At 51.0% G+C, this 15,115-nt stretch overlaps 1 protein-coding gene across 4 annotated transcripts in view; it reads left to right on the top strand.

Annotated features, from left to right (window-relative positions):
• The first annotated feature begins 639 nt into the window (after positions 1-639).
• NCKAP5L (NCK associated protein 5 like) overlaps positions 640-15,115 on the top strand; it is a 29,402-nt gene continuing 14,926 nt past the window's right edge. For 2 of the 4 annotated variants that reach the window (XM_074325715.2, XM_019724624.3), the window contains exon 1: positions 641-913. The gene's annotated coding sequence lies outside the window, so the exon portion shown is untranslated. Of the gene's footprint in view, positions 914-15,115 lie in introns of all 4 variants that reach the window. The other 2 variants (XM_019724625.3, XM_019724623.3) reach the window with 2 other exon arrangements.

The raw sequence follows: 15,115 nt of genomic DNA, 5'->3' as shown, positions 1-15,115 counted from the left end.
ACGGTATCCAGAGGAGGGCAAATAGATGTTTATCCGAGGTCCAATGAGAATGGGATTGAAGGGAGCTCTGAGGCCCTGTAGGGGCCGAGGTGGGCTGTTTGCGTTTCCTCTTTTAAGCACCAATTAGTTCAGGGAAGGAACTTGTCCCCACTGAGATAGGAAGTAGCTGAGAACAAGGTTGTGTCTTTTTCTGCTGAGCCTTTCTTTGTCCTGAACCAGTGCGAAAACGGGCCAGCACTGCTCTGAGAGGAATGGAGTCTGTACCCAGCGCCCAGTTTTCCGCATTACTGGGAGGACCTTATCCCAAAGGAAGAAAAAGGAGGCGGGAGCGTTTAAGGCCAAGGAGGCACTCAAGGCTCTTCCCATAGATTTACTCCTATCACGTATGCTGGAAGGCCAATTACAAACACCAACGCTCACAACCACATATACACGTGCACGCCTAGCCCCACAGAAGCAGAAGCGCATGCCTGTGGGTCCGCGCGCACCTATTTAGTTTTCTGTGCTATAGATGCCTCCCCATCCGCTCAGTCCAGCCCGGTGTCCTGTACCCCGGCACTAGAGAGGTTTACCAGGCCCGAGCCAGCCTTGCCTGGGATGGTGTTTCTCTATAAGGGGGAGGGGCGGTCCTTCCCCCCGGGCGGAAGCAGCCCGCGCCGGCGGGGCAGACTTAGCTCTTGTCCTGGGAACATCTGGAGGAGCTGGGAGGGGCGCGCATCCAGGAGAAACGTGGATTGGCTGCGCGGGAGGCAGAAGGCGGGATCAAGGCGAGGGGCGGGGCTCCGTGGCCCTTTAAAGCCTTGACATCGAGAGGCGGCCCCAGCACCCCCCCTTCTCTGCCCCTCGCCCCTGAGACGCGGCCATGGACCCGGCGGATCCAGCCTGCCCTGGCCCAGCTCAACACCTGATTTCGGTGAGTTCTGGGCCTACTTGGGATTTAAAGGGAGGCGAACGTTGCGGGGGGAGGGAGGGTTGTGTAAAGCCCCGGGCTGGGGGTGAGGAGTATGAAGGATAAGGCTCTCGTGGCAGCCTTGGGTCGGAGGGGGCGGCGCGGCTTCCTGCCGGGACCTCGCTACCTGCCCCTCCCTCCCGCCGCATTCTCCCGGGGTGGGGGGGTCCGGCTGCGACTCTGTCCACCCCCACTCCACTCCCTCCCGCCCCCCGCGCCATCCTCGCGCACACTCGGTGGCCCCGGAAGGGAAACTTTCGGGATCGGGGGATGTTCCGGGGGCCGGTCTCCCTCCCTCTTTGAAAGCACTGACCTTGCCCCAGCTGCGCACCCCACCCTACCCGCTTCCCATCGTCCGGGTGCAGTTTAGCGGTGCCGGGTTGTTGGGGTGGGGGAGGCTCTTCCCAAAGCGCAGGCGCGGAGACGAGCCCCGGGCTCCTCTTAGTACTCGTTGCAGTTCCCGTGGCCTGGGGCGGTAGGGCGTGGGGGAGCTGGGGGAGAGGCGGAGAGATCGGGGTCTACGAGAACGACCCTTCGTTGGCTTTGAAGGGCTGCGGATAGGAAGAGGGGAGCCCGGCAGGCGGAACACTAAAGAGGGGCTGAGAGAGGGAGAAGGGCTGGGTAAGGAGTGGGGCCAGGGAGCGGGGCCAGGGAGCGCCTGCAGAAAACACTTCTCTGGGTCCTGACTGCGGTGTCAGAAGAATGCAGAGAATTTATCTGTGCCCGACACTCCCCTGGCTTAGCTCGACTAGGGAAGCTGCTGTCCGAACCTCAGCCCCCATCTCCTTACCCTGGGCCCAGGATAAGGATACAGCCCTAGCGCTGTCCCAAGGGCACAGAGGGCCCTCACCTCCCGCAGGCCTAGTTTTCCAGGTGTCTCCGCGCTTATCCACTCAGCCTATCCAGCTGCTACTTCTCAAATGCTCACCTTCCTGTGAAGCCAGGGGTCTCTGGCTGACGGGTTCTCTGACTGTAAAGGCAATTCCCCTTATTCCCTCCCTACTCCTGCTCTCCCCCCCCCCCCCCACAGGTCCTCCTGCCTAAGCACACTTGTCTGCCAGAGAGAAGGGTTGGAAGAGATGTCTGGGACAGAGATGGTCCTAGGGAACAGTAAAGGCAGGGAGGCATCAATGTCTAAACATTCTGTGGTCAGTACTTTTGGGGAAAATGGACCAAGCCCAGTTGCTTTGTTGCAGACCCTCTCCTGCAACACATTATGCCATCTGACTTTGAGAACCCTGGTCTGACAAGAAGGGAGACACAAAATTCTCCTCTCATATTGGTCCCTTGTCTCTAAGGACAACCTGGGTTATTGTACTTCCTACCTTAGAGAAACACATGTATTCCTGTCTGGGGAGATTCCCACATAGCACAAATTTGTTTTCAAAGTCTACGGTCGATGCATGAGGTGGCTTGGACCCTCCAGCTCCTTTCTTCAGCTCAGGCCTTTGGGAGCGAGTGAGAACCTGGAAAGGCAGGTGGCCTGAGCTGCAGGGAAGAATGCTCTTCCAGGATAGGCAGGTGGAATCCAATGTGTATGACGAGGCTGTTGTCAGAAACTCTGGTCCCCCAGCTTGCTGTGTGACCTTGGCCAAGACAGTTTGCCTCTCTGGGGCTATTTCCCCTATCTGTGAAATTCCCCTGTTGGACTAGAAAGCTCTGACATTCCCTTCCAATTTTGATATTGTGTGGTTTCACTGATGAGTGAATCTGGAGGGGAGAAAGGTCCTCTGGCAGGGTGGCTCAGTTTGGAGAGGTAGGTTTTGGGTGATGTAGTTCTAAATCCATGTTACTTGGGATTTGAACACAAGTGGGTTAAAGGGAGTAGATTCCCTTATCCTCCCTAAGAATAGCCATTGTCCTACTCATCCCTGGTGCTTTGAGGTGTGAACTCCTGCTGGCTGGGATTTGGCTCACTCTTGGAGGCCTCTAGGTTTCTGGTGAGACATCCTGGCGAGCCAGTCTTTGAGTTGAACCTTTGGGGAGGGGTTGAGAGAGGAGGAGTCAGCCAAAGGCCAGCAGGGTAAGCAGATTCCCTGGAGACAGTTTGCATCTCAGCTGTTGGGACTTGTTTTAGGATTTGAACCAGGGAGCACAGCACATTCATCCTCCCTCTTATGGGAAGAGGAAAAGGAGAACCCACTCCTGTTGTCCATTCTACCTCCTGTCCCTACTCACCTCACCTCTCCAGCTCCCAGGCAAAGAGCTAAGGGATCTTCCCCTGCTGCCCTCAGCCAGCCCAGTCTGCCTCCCAGGCCCTGCCATGCCAGCCCAGCAGTTGCTGGGAGAGGCTGTCCCTACCCCACCTTTCCCAGCCTGCTGTCCGTGGAGGGGAGTGCTTTCTCAGGAGTCAGCTCTCCAGGTTGGGACTTGCTCTATAGCCCAAGAGCCAAAGGCCTTCACATTCTCCTTGTTTGTTTTCATCCTTGGTCTCCCAGGTGCTGAGGGAGATGTTGAAGGAGACGTGGTTAGAGAGTGGTGGTTAGAGAGGCTATGGGGTCGGTGGGATGTGGGGCATATTCTCCTGCATTGCTCTTCCCTCTGCTAGCCCCTGGGCGCTGCTGCCCATGGGAATGAAGCTGCAACAAGAGGTATTTAAGTTAGACCCCAAGGAAACCTTCCTCACTGCTAGGAGCAGGGAAGGGAGAATGGAACAGAGAATGGAAGCTTCCAGGGAGGTCACTTTCCCAGAAAGTGGTTAATGGTGGAGTGCCTGTCAGAGTGAAGGATGCAGCTGTTGCTAGGCAGAAGCTGCTGTTCCCTTTTGGGGTGTGGCTCTGAGGCTGGCCAGCCAGAGGCCTCATTAGAGGCTGGAGGAGAAAGGACCCTTGTTTGGTAGCTGAAGTGGGGCCCCAGGCCCCATCAGCCCTTGGTCACCAGAACTGCGTCTCAGAACAAATGCTGCTTCTCTCCCCGTTTGCCTTGACTCCTCCCCTAATTCACCACCACCACCACCTTCTGCTTTGACAGTCCTCACCTGAAGCTGGCAGGCTCCTCCAGTCCCAGTCTGGCTGTGCTAATGGACTGATTGGATTTTCTGTACTCAGAGTGTAGGATTTCTGATTGAGCATGCAAATTTATGTAAATCAATCTGGGATCTGCCACCACATCAAAACAACATAGTCGGAAGGAATCCTAGAGACAGTCTAGTCCAATGCCCTTGTGTTAAAAGTGGGGAAACTGAAGTCCAGAGGGGAAAGTGATTCATACGGTGATGAGTGTTAGGCAGGGCTCCCGACTTTGGTCAAGTGTTTTACATGGTGCCATTCTTCCTTAATTTGTGGTGCATGAGGAGGCCTGACTGAATTTAAAACAGAGAGGGCAGTTTTGAACCCCTAGGAAGGGCACAGTATTATCTCAGGGACCTTCCAGGGGCACTGGTCAGCTCGCTAACATGGGGAAGTAAAATATCTTCAGATCCCGTAGAACAACCTTAGTACTTTTCCCCAGGCCTTGCCCCAGAGGATTGGAGGACCAGGCCGCTGGTGTCTGCCTGGCTTGGCTCTTACAGTTTTCCCAGAGCTGAGGTTATATCTGTTCCCAGAATCTCTCACGTTACCAGGCACATGCAGATAGGTCTGCACAGGCAGTGCCTTTACCCTTCCATCCTCATTGAGTCTCCACTGCTTCCCTCCGTGGCCACCATGGGAAAAGATCTTTGGCCTTCTGTGACTCTTGGCCCGCCCTCCCCTGCCCTCTTGGAGGGCACAGGCCAGCTGGGCCTCCTCTGCAGGTTTCTGCAGCATGACCAGTCCTTGCTGTAAGAAGAATCTCATTATTTTAAGATCAGTGCCAAAGATGGAAGGGGGCTGCGGAGATGGGCTTGGGTTCTTGATCTGATCCACCCAGCCAGCTGCAAGATGCCTCCCGCTCTCACTTCATAGACTGTGTCTGTGGCATGGGGCTGTTTGGAGGGCTGAGCCCTCACTTACCTGTGATGTGTGTGCATGTTGCAGAAATGGCCGAGATGCTCAAAGCAGCGGTCGGCCTGCTTTGTATTTAGGGAGAGTAGGGTGTACGGGCTCCAGATCAGAGGCCCTGGCTCCCAGCCAGGACTACCACCAGGCACTGCTGCAGTTTGAGGACAGGGCTTGGGACACACGTCTGGGGTCTTTCCTCACCTTCTCCCCAAACCCATATCTCGCTGACTCTGAAAGGAGTGCCCTGTTCTTCCTTATGCTCCCCAGACAGCAGATAAGGAGCCAGTGCTTTTGTTTCCTCGCTGCCCAGTGGCCCTGGCCCTGCATCCTTAGCTCTGTGTGAGGGGAGCCCTTCTCCCTGGCCTCAGTTTCCCAGCCTGTGCTGATGAATAACACATCATCATTGGGGTGTGGCACCTGCTCAATAATTACCGTTTTCCCAGCTCTGGGAGCTACACAGATGAAAGAGGGCTGAGGAAGCCAGGCTGTTATTAAGGTGAATTATCATTGCTGTTGTTACTGATTTTTTAAAATCCAGCAGCAGCCGCTGAGGAGAGCCCAGTCAGGGGAGCATTTTCATAAGGCTCCTTGAACCTTATGCTGCTCCTTGAACTCTGGGAATTCTCCAGTACACAATAAACTTTTTTTAATGTATAGATATTTTAAAAGGAGGCACAACCCCATTCTGGTGCTCATGCTGTGCTTGCAAGGCTTGGGTGGTGGGTGCTGCTTGGGACATTGGTCTGCAGTTCTCACTCCTGCAGAGCTTGACATTGTCTTTCCCTGAAGACCCTCCGGTGGGGGAATAATGAGGCTTTTCCTAGATAGGACTGTGAGTGCCCTAGGAACTGCTGGGGTGTGGCCCTAGGGTTCTCAGCAGCTGTAGTTCCCAGGGGCTGATTCATTTCACCCCCAGCTGGCTTCAAGTGGGGGCTATAATTGACCCTTCTGTGTGAGGATCTGTTGAGACACCCCCAGAACCTGCCCACAGCAGCCCCAGGCACATCCAGGAGTCACTTACCCCCCTGCCTCAAACTCTCATCTTGCCCAGTCTCCCACCTCTGCCTTTGCCCTTGGCCCGACCTTACCCCCACCGTCCCAAGGATCTAGAATGAACCCAGCTCTTACCCAGGTAGAAGGAACCCTGGCCAAGTTGGGAATAGTTTAGTGCTACCATCCCACACCACAGTCGAGGGGTGGAAGGGCCTCTTTCCTAGCCCAGGGAGACATTTCTGGGAAGAAAGGGAGTGGAGACACTGGCGTCCCTTGGCCAGAGTCTCCCACTCATCTGGCCAGACCTCCTCACCCCTCCCTTGTTCCAGGGATCTGGTCGCTGCTTCCTGATGGGGAAGTAAACGTTTTATATTATTTTTTCACTGGATTTTTTTTTTTTTACCTAGTCCAAAAACCAAAATGGTATAAAAAGGCATACATTGAGAAATCTCGCTGCCACTTCCACAACCTTCTCCCTCTAAAAGTAATCACTTATTAGTTTCTCACATACCCCTCCAGAGTTTCTTTACCCCAAAACAAATATACATGTGTATGTTCCCCCTTACCCAAAAGGTAGCATATAGAGTACACTGTCTTCCTCTGTCACCTTACCTATTGACACCCAATATCCGGGTATCAGTTTCTGACCTTTCTGACCTTTACTGCCACCCACCCGCGGGCCCCCAGTCAACCCCAGACTATGAACAGTGTTCATTTATCTTCATGTACTGAATTTCATTCAGATGCCAGGGTTAGGCCAAAAGCACCTCTGACGAATTCCCCAGCCATGGTCAGCACCTTCATTCAGCCAGCACTTACTACGTGCTAGGTGCTGTGCTAGATTCTGGAGGTGAAATGGTTATCAAAAAAGCCCACATTACTTAAATAAGTCAACAGTTATGGAAGTACAGCTGTGATGAAACTATAAAGAAAGGACATGTACTATAAGAGCAAGGAATCAGAGGACCTGTCCCACCTTGGTCGGGGTTGGGGGTGTGGAGCAAGGCAGGAGTTCAGGGCCAGGACTGCCGATACGGCAGATTGTGACCTGGACAGGGGGGTTTCTCAACTTGACTGCAGCAGCTTCTCTTCCCCTCCCCCAGTCTGCGCCCCTTGGGTTTTATTGTGTCCAAGACAAGAAACCCCCTTCTCCGCCAGATGGCGTTGATCCTGCCTCCTCCCCACCTCCACCCCAGCCTTCTTTTTCCCCACCTCTCGCCTGCAGTCTCCTAAAGCTGGAGCCTTCCTTTCCACTCTAGGCTGAGGGGAAGTTAGGGGGTGTTTGCGTCTTACTTCCTCTGTAGACGGCACCTCACTTCCTGTCCCTGGTGCTAGCAGAAGGCTAAAGCTCTTGGATTTGCTGTCCCTCCCTCTCTACCACCTCCCCACACCCCCATATCCCTATACCCGCTTTCCTGGGAAGCCTGTGGGCCCTGTAGGAAGAAGGCCACATCAAAGCCCGTGGCTTCACCCCAAAGGCCCTGTGAAGCTCCTTACCCCCATCCCCCTACTCCATGCAAGAAGACCTGTCTTTTCAGATGCAATTCCTTTCCAGACATGATTTCATCCTTTTCTTCTATGCCCTGCAGGAAGAGAGGAATCAGAGCGAGCTCACCCCATTTTACAGATAGGAAAACTGAGTCCTAGAGGGTTTCTAGGCTTCACCTAGGGTCATGCAGTATGGCTGAGCCAGAACCAGAATCTAGGAAGCCTGCTCCCATTTGTGGACATAAACAAGAGCAGAGCTCATTGGAGACTTGTGGGCAAACCAGAGCTTATATTTCCTCTCGGAGCAGAGCTAGCAGTCTTGGAGGTCACCTCTGGGCTCTGGCCAAATAGTGCCCCCTGAGTCAACACTGGAGCCGCCTGGCTGTGGAAGGCACTTGGCCAGCCAGAGCCTGTTGCCTTTGAAGAAAGATGCCAGGATATGAATCTTGAGGGAGTGAGCACTTGGGGGCTGAGCATGAGGGCTCGGGGACATATGCCCAGGTCAACTGGGTCTGCAGGTACAGCCTGAGAGCCAACAGGCTGTGCAGCCTCCCAGGCCCCTTTTTCTCTTGGATCTGAGAGCAGGTAGCTGGTGTTCCAGTAGTCCACTCTGCTATTGCTTTCAGGGGCCTCTCGGCTTTGGGTCCTCCTGTGGGACCCACTTACGTCTCTGGTTACGCCCAGGATGTTGAAAAGATGCTGACTCCTATTCAATCGGGATAGGAGAGGAGTTGTAACTGGCACAGGCCAGGGGACCAGGAAACACTCACCTTCAGATGCCCTTTGATCCAGCTGCACTGATCTGCTTCCATATACACCCAGAGATTTCTGCCTCCTTGCTTCTGTTTATGTCCTTCCTTCTGCCTGGAATGACCCCCTTCCCCTTTCCCTGTATCTAAACCCTACCTATCTATAAAGGCTCAGTTCATTTGATGCCTTAAATTCTGAAAAACTCCTCCAGCTCTAGCTTAATATTTCTCTCCTGACTTTTAAAGTCCTGCAAGACTTCTCATGTGAAACTTCCTTCACAATACATCTGTTTACCTGCATGGCTTGTGTTCCTTAATGACTGAAAGCTCCAAGTCTAAGAGCTGACCCATCTCTGAGCTGCCCCCTAGCACCCAGCATATGCCTCAGCTCATACTGAGTGATCTGTCCAGAAATATCTGTAGAATGAATAAATTAGTCCCATTTGCCAGAGGGAGTCACTAAGGCCTAGGAATGGGTTGAGAGCTTGGAAAAGGTCATATCAATCTCAGGGACAAATCTGAAAATGTCCCTTGTTCACCTCTCAGAGCCTTTTGGGTGGAGTATAGTTGGGGGTCTTTGGGGGAACCTGATGAACCCATTGCACATTTTTAACCTGTCCATTTTTCCTGATATTTTTCTGTCTGGAATAAAAGATCCCCAGGTCCAGGGACTCTTTGACAGGAGCAGCGACAGGAGCAGGCAGAGAGTGGGGGGAGTATAGAAATATAGGCACGGCCCCTCCTCAGGGAGCCCCCGTTCTAACAGCAAGTCTCCTCTTCCTCAGAGGGTAGTGCTAGAGAAGAGGACACGTTACAGTTTGAATACTGACCCTACAGGAGACACTTTAAGAAGAGAGGTCAGTGTGGGCTGTGTCAGTGCAGGACAGCTTTTCCAAAGAGTTGCTCTGGGGCCGGACCAGGGCAGGGCTTCCAGGGTCGTGTTGAGGGCTTTGGTCTGTCCCCAACACAGGAGGAAAAGTGATTGCGGCAGGGAAAGTACAGAATAAGCCTGGAACGTCTTGTGGTGCCAGAAAGTAAGCAAATGTTAAAAGATACATACAATTTTTAAATGGAGGCATGTTGAAAGGACATAGGAGCCAACCTGAAAGACTTCTCAATGGCCAAAGCTGGAATTTAAGCAATGAAATATGTGATGATATTATTGGATTATAACCCAAAGAATAAAATAAATACCCATGAGTCCATACTAATATAAATATGCAATTAAGTACATAAAGAGGAGTGAAGGGACAGATCTTCCTTACGGAAAACTTCCAATTAGTAAGTGTACAAGGAAGAAGGGGAATCGAAAATTATCGTTAGAACACCATGGTGATTGTTGCAAGCAAGATCCACTGATGAATCCTAAAATCGGTGGATGAAAATTTAAGATGAAATGGTGTTTGCGTGGTCACAAATTATTGCACTCTAAAATATTAATATTTATTAATTACAAAAGGAAAAATAGTAACTTTATGGTGGAGAAACCCACTAATAGACACCACTCACCCAAGTCACCAAGATTAATGTCAGTTATAAGCCATCTCAGCATCACATGGATGGATCCCCTGATATGGTGCACTGAGCAGAGCATATCACCTCTATGCTTTTCTTTCCAAAAATTCATAACTTCAATCTACTCAGAGAAAACATCAAACAAACCCAAATTAGGGAACATTCTCCAAAAGACTGACCAGTTCCCTTCCAAAGGGTCAAGGTCATGAAAGACAAAAACTAGGAACTGTTGTGAATTGTAGGAGACTAAGGAGACATGGTGATTAAATGCCATGTGGGATCCTGGATTGACTCTTGGAAGAAAACATCAGTGGAAAAACCAATAAAATCCGAATAAAGTCTGTAGTTTTGTTCTTAAAAAATTTTTCTGCTAAAGAAAGATCTAGAACAGTGAGAACATTCTGCTATGTTTATTTAAAAAGTGAAATACTCACACACATGCACAAGTAACGCACACAGAGAATTAGAGAGGGAAGATGGCTTAGGGGAGAGGAGGCGTGTAGTAGACAAGGGAAAAATCGTCCAGGAGGAAGTGGTCACTGTCAAGAAAATGAAAAGACCCACAGAATGGGGAGAAAATATTTGCAAATCATATATGATAGTGATTCAGAATATAGAAAGAATTCTTACAACTCCATAATAAGAAGACTCATAACCCAATTTAAAAACGGGCAAAGGATCTAAATAGACATTTCTCCAGGGGAAATATACAGATGACCAATAAGCACATGAAAAGATACTCAACATCGGGAAAATAGAAATCAAAACCATAATGAGATACCACTTCACCCTTACTAGAGTGACTAGAATGAGAAAATCAGACTAACAAGTGGTGAAGCTGTAGAGAAAGTGGAACCCTCATACACGGTTGGTGGGGCTGTAAGATGGTGTATCCACTTTGGAATACAGTTTGACAGTTCTCAAAAAGTTAAACCCAAAGTTACCATATGACCCAGCAATTCCACTCCTAGGTACACACCCAAGGGAAATGAAAACATACTTGTCCGCACAAAAACTTGTACTCGAATGCTCCTAGCAGTATCACTGATAATAGCCAAAAAGTGGAAACAGCCCAAATTATCATCAGCCCAACTGATAAATGGATAAACAAATTGTAGCATATCCATGCAATGGGATACCATTCGGTCATAAAAAGGAATGAAGTGAAAGAAGCCAGTCACAAAAGACCACCTATTTTATGATTCTGTTCATGTAAAATGTCCAGAATAGGGAGCTCTATAGAGACAGAAAGAAGGTTAGTGGTTGCCTGGGATTGGGGTGGGGGGGTGCTAACTAAGGGGTAATGAAAATATTCTAAAATCGACTGTGGTCATGATTGCGTATATCTGGGGATATACTACAAACTACTGGATTGTACAGTTTAAGTGGGTAAGTTGTACAGGATGTGAACTATGTCTCAAATCTTAAACACAAAAGTCTAGGAGGAAGTGGCCACCAGAGGCACTTGTGCCTGAGAAGGCAATGGGGACTGAAAAATGTTGGATTTAGCACTGTGGTAGTTACTGCTGAGGTTGGACCAGGTTGAGGAAGAAGTGAGGAGGGTGGCTTTTTTTTTTTTTTTTTTTTGCAGTTTGGCTATGAAAGATAGAAGAGGACAGACTCTAGAGAAATGTCAAGGGAAAATTACTTTTAAGATGAAAGACACCCAAGAGGTTTTAATGGTGGATGGGAAAGATCCCTTCACGGGATAGATACTGAAGACATAAATGGGGAGGGTCTGGGGCAGGGAGGACTGACCCTGCCTGGGAAGAGGGCAAGCCCCTCTGCTAGATCAGGCGTTGGTGAGGAGCTAGGGATTCCGATGGGGCTGGGAGGATGGTGGCAGGAGATTTGAGGGGTTTTCCCTCTGCTGGCTTTAATCCGTTGGGGAAATGAAGGGAGGTGATAAGCCAGAAGTTTGAGGGAGGAGAGGGTGTGAAGCAGTCATTTCAGAGAATGAGAGAGCAGCTCTAACAGCCTCGGTAGGAGTGCCAGGCAGGACTGGCCACCCGCCTGAGATGGCTTTCCTTTGGTGGGGAAGAGTGAGAAATAGTGTGAGCAAAAGCCTGGGGAACAGGAGTGCATGTCAAGTCTTGTCCTTTCCTACCCCGAGTTCTAGAGTCTGGAAAGAAGCAGTGACCTAGAATGCTCAAGTCAAGGAATCTTCTAGATTTCAGGGATCTTCTAGAACTGGACTGTTCGGCATATTAGCCACTAACTGCATGTGCCCATCAAAATTTTAAATTCAGTTCCTCAGTTGGAGCAGCCACATTTCAGGCGCTCAGCAGCCACGTGTGGTTTGTGGCTGTTTGGACAGCACAGAGTAAATATTTTCATCATCACAAAAAGTTCTACTGGACAACACTGTTCTAGAAAAGTGATTCTTAAACTATTTGGCCTGAGGACCCCTCTACACTCTTAAAAAACAAGAGCTTTGGTTTATATGGGTTTTATACCTATTAACATTTACTGTCATATAAATTAAAACTGGGAGTTTTAAACATTTATGTAATTCATTTAAGAAAAAGTAATAAACCCATTACGTGTTAACATAGTTTATGGAAAATAATTATATATTTTCCAAAACAAAATAGTGAAAAGAATGGCAGTGTTCTTCATTTTTGCAAAATCTGTCACGTCTGACTTAATAGAAGGCAGCTGGATTCTCATACCTGCTTCTGTATTCAATCTGTTGTAATAGCATGTATCACATAGTCTCTGGAAAATGCCACTGTATATTCATGAGAGATGAGAATGAAAAGGGCAAGGAATGTCTTAGTAGCATTATGAAAATAATTTTGACCCTGTGGACTCCTTGAAAGGGCCCCAGGGCCCCTGGACCACATTTTGAGAACCACTCCTCTAGAACAACCTCCACTTGGCATGAAAGAACTTGTTCCTGAGAGACTGAGTGATATGCCGAAAGTCACACAGCAAGTAAATTGCAGTGTTGGGACTAGACTCTAATTAAATCTCCTGCCTTCTGGTCTGAGGCTTTTTCCAATCCGTTGGCAGGGCTGGGATGGGCCCTGCTGGGCTTTTGGGAGTGGGGCCTAGGCTTCTTGGCTGCAGAGTCCCTGGTATGTGGCCCTATAAATAAACCCATTGTGTCTGTCAGAGCCCCTCTCCCCACCCGCAGCAGCTGCCTTTTTTTTGTTATTGGCTTATACTGTGGACGGAACATGAAGGATCAAGGGGAGGAGAGAGAAGTCTTTGGGCTCCTAAGATGACTGCTCTTCCTCCTCCCCTGCCTGCAAGGGCCGGCGACTGATTCTGCTGTCTGTCAATGCCCACAGCGTAGTGTGGAAGTTCTTGGAGTGCTGTGCAGAGAAGTGGGAGGGGGGATGCCGGGCGCCCCTTCCTCAGGAACACATGCCTCTCAGAGGGCTATTGTGTCTTGGGGCCAGTTGTCAGGACAGGGAAGGAAATTCTTGTCTGCGTTCTTTCCCTGAGGGGAGGAGACCAGTTGGAATTCTTAGGGCTAAAAGATGCCCTGGGCCAGGGATTAAGGTGGCCACTTCCAGGCCAGCCGCGTCCTGGGGCGTCTGTCCTTAAATCCCTCCTCATACCCCACGGCAGCCCAGGGCTGATCTTAGCTGGGAAGGAGTGTTTGCTGTGGGTGCAGAGGTTGCTGTTTACAAGTGGACTCTTCTTGGGTGTGACAGGGATTCCAGAAAGCAGCTGGGGGACAAGGGGGAGCAGAGGGGAAAACGGTTGATGTTATGGATGATTTTGTCATTAAAGTCAGAGCTTCTCCATCCCTGCCTTCCCCCCAGCTGCTCAGCCCTCCCCCCCTCCTGGTCCCTGGCTTCTCTCCCTAGAGGACTGGGGGAACAGCTGGTAAGTGAGGGGCTCATCAGGGCCTGAAGGCCTTGGCGAAGGGCCGAGCTGAGGGAGCATGGAGGATGTCCTCCTGCCACCTCTCTGGCCCCTTCCTCCCAGACCTGGACCCGAGTTCAGCCTGTGCCCTGGCAGGCGAGGGGGTGGGAGCTGCAGATCCTTTGATCTGGCTGCCAGAAAGACCAGAAAGTCAGATGTCTTTTGAGGTCCTGGAAGCCCCATCCCCTCCTGGTTTTAAAGGGGCAGGGGGTACGAGGGCCATACATAACCAACTAGGCTGAAGAGATAGTGGTCCCCAGATTTCACTCTCTGATTGGGCTGATCCAGCCACGTCCCCAGGTTACCCAGCGAACACCCCCCCCCCAAGCAGCTGTTCCCACTTCCCTGTTGCTGGCTACTTGCAAACTGCCCCCACCCCACCCCTCAAGGACAGGCTAGAGCGGCTCTGCTCTTCCTTCTTTCTTTCCCTCCCTCCCCTCAGCACTGAGGTCACCTCCCTCTGAATCTGGCCTTTGTGGAAGGCGGTGCCCGTTGGCAATTCTGGAGGGAAAAAGAAGGCACCAGGTCAAGTTAGAGCTCGCACGCTGTACAGCTTCACCCCTACCTAGTCTGGCTGGCATCAAGTGTTCTAGACCCAACATCCAAGGTGGATGGTAGGACCCCAAAGGAGTGTTTGAAACCAGGGCCATCCTGAAATACCCAGGCCAGGGTTTGCCCTGGCCCCAGCTCAGGCTGAACGCAGGAGCTGCTGAGTAGGAGTTGTGGGCCTGGGGGAAGCCGGAGGGTGCTCGGCCCCGGGGCAAGGGGCCCAAGTGACACCCAGCAGGGACAGGACAGCCACTGGGGAACTGACCTGGGTTGGGGTTTTTTCTCATGAGGTTTAGGCTCAAACCCCAGACTCTGAAGAGGCTAATTAGGCTCAGATTGGGAGCCAGAGGTAGTAGTAACTCTCTGGATCTTAATATTCCCCAGAGGAGTGTAGAGATGCAGGAAGTTTTCTTTTTGCCATAGAAATCTGGAACTCAAATTTTAGTTCGACTCATAGTGTGCACTCCTCCCCACTGCCAAGTTCAAATGCAAGCCTCTTCCCCGTGACTCTGCCTGCCCTCTGCTCATGGCCCTGTAGACACAGAGAAGGCCCCTTTTCCTGAGTCGGCCAGACCACCTCTGCCGAGGGCAGCAAACATCTCCCCAAAGTGGGGCTGAGTCATAGCCTGCCTCAGCTGACATTTCCGGGGCCTCTCCTAGGCCCAGCCAGGGATATGGAGACACGCATGGCAGAACTTGGAAGTCTTATCACTTCGAGGGTCTCCCCCAGGTCACAGTGGGGCTCAGGCCTCCCTGCACTGAGATCCACAGGGGCTCAGATTGGAGGGGGGCATAGTTGGGGCTCTGTGGTGTGTGCTGCGTCCTCGCCCTCCTTAACACATATACGAGTAAAACCACATGTACACAGCCCACAGCCAGCCCTCACATTCTGGGCTTGGCGCCTAACCTGGATGCTTTTTTCTTTTCATTTTCTTTTTTTAGGAAAAGATATCTCCTAAACCACCTTCACCCTTAGTTTGGTTTTGTTGCGTGAAGAACTCAAAGCTTTATCTTTATTTTTTCCTGGCCTCTGGACACTAGCCTATGCATCCCACTCCCTTCCTTCGTCCTCC

This window comes from Rhinolophus sinicus, chromosome 1 (assembly GCF_057876585.1).
Source record: "Rhinolophus sinicus isolate RSI-liver-muscle chromosome 1, RSI-T2T, whole genome shotgun sequence".
NCBI classification, from domain to species: domain Eukaryota; kingdom Metazoa; phylum Chordata; class Mammalia; order Chiroptera; family Rhinolophidae; genus Rhinolophus; species Rhinolophus sinicus.
The sequence above is the reverse complement of the archived record's forward strand: the minus strand, read 5'-3'. Positions and strand labels throughout refer to the sequence as shown.